A 1,710-nucleotide genomic window follows, 5' to 3' on the forward strand; every position below is an offset into this window, starting at 1 on the left:
GGAGGGGGCTGCTGCCATCACACTGGGGCTGGAGGAGAGGGGGTCCCCCCAGAGTGCTGGGCCTCTAGCCCCAAGATCCACTTTGGCTAATGAAAACATCTAGTTATCCCCACCCACACCCACTAGCGTGGGTGCCAGAAGGAGGGCCAGGGCAGGAGACCCAAGGTATAGGGAGATGAAGCTGTGGGGGTGTCTCTGTGCCCTGAGGAAGTGGGTGCAGGGTGAGCACAGTGGGGGGAAGGTGCTAAAGAGGTCCCTGGAGCACTAAGAGTGGGAGCCGCGCACCCTTCTCCCCTCACCTCTGTGTTGTTTTTGGCAACCTGCCCAGTAGGGCCTTGTTTGAGCTGTTTATTGGCCTCTGGCCTGGGGCCTCAAAGTGAGGTCCAAAGGAGGACAGGTGGGTGGGGTCTGGCTGCGGGTGGGAGCCTCACAGCTGGGCTCCAGGAAGGTTCCCTGTGCCCCAGGAGCAATGTCTGTGGGGGAAGCAGTCCCTTCCCCGAGCCCCCGAAGGGACTTGAGCACAGAGTGGGCGCAGGCAGGGTGACAGGGTCCCGGGACTGTGCCTCCCTTCCCAGGCCTCTGAGAAAATAGGAAAGCTGGTAAAAAAAAAATAAAGGCAATCACAAGGTGACATTTTGCAGACCCTACAGTTCATGAACTATTGTGATCCCCTTAACTCCCTGCCTCTACATCCACTTACAGATAAGGCAACTGACACCCAGAGAGCCCAAGGTCACACAGCCATTGTGCGGGCAGATCAGAGGCCGCCGTGCCCTCTGCCTGTGCTCCCACACTTGGCTGCTCGTCAGAATTACCTAGGACTGTTCTGGACGCGCTCACTCCCTCCTTCCCCCACTCCCTCCCCTGCGCTGTCCCCTCTGGCCAGAGGAAATGGAGTGGGCTGGGGGTGGCCCGCTGAGCTCACATCCTCTGCCCCGGCCTAAATCAGGAGTGACCCTGCCACCCCTCAGCCAGGCCGGGAAAGAAGGTTGTGCTGAAGGGGAAGTGCCTGGAGCCGTGCCCGACCCAGGACCCTCCGCCCTCCCACCGAGGTCCCCAGTCCAGTCGCTGCAAGCCTCTCCCCCACCGCCTTTCCGGCCATTGTTCTGGAGAGAACAGAGCCACCCAGCCTGGCCCGGCCCGCCCCTGTTCCTGTCTCTCCTGTCACATTGTCTTGTCACTCCCGGGAGAGGCTGCACCTCGTGGCCACGCTGCCTGTCCCCGGCTGTCCAGCCGCAGCAGGTGGAGGGACTTTCTGTGTCATCTTCACTGAGGCCCAGAGAGATACCTGCGCCAGTAAGAAGCTGAGCCAGGCACTTCCTGCCTCCGGAGCCCTGTTCTCTGCAAGGCCCTGGATAGTTCTGTGTGACAAGGACTCCCAAGGGTCCGAGGAAGACTGGGAGGCCTGTGCTTGTTCCCACCGGCCCCTCCTCCTCACCTCCGAGTCCCTCCTCGGTTCAGTTATTTGCCTTTGCGGCAGCAGCATAGCTCAGCGCAGCCCTAAATGTAGCTGTCCCCTCCCTCCCCGTCCCACGCTCATCATTTCGGGGTTGGTCCCTCCCAGTTGGAAGGGGGCCCTGTCTTGCTGGGGTATTCAGGGGCCCTCCAGGGCCTGGGGGCAGGCCTGGACCAGCATGCTTGGCACCCCGCCTGCCCGGGGTGAGCCAGCCTCCTCCTGCCCCGCAGGGCTGTGTTCCAGCAGAAGGCAGG

At 62.0% G+C, this 1,710-nt stretch overlaps 1 protein-coding gene across 1 annotated transcript in view; it reads left to right on the forward strand.

The window, feature by feature from the left end:
* Positions 1–1,710, forward strand: part of CASKIN2 (CASK interacting protein 2) — a 24,778-nt gene that overhangs the window by 14,503 nt on the left and 8,565 nt on the right. The window lies entirely within an intron of this gene.

Source organism: Myotis davidii, unplaced genomic scaffold, assembly GCF_000327345.1.
Source record: "Myotis davidii unplaced genomic scaffold, ASM32734v1 scaffold539, whole genome shotgun sequence".
Classification (NCBI taxonomy): domain Eukaryota; kingdom Metazoa; phylum Chordata; class Mammalia; order Chiroptera; family Vespertilionidae; genus Myotis; species Myotis davidii.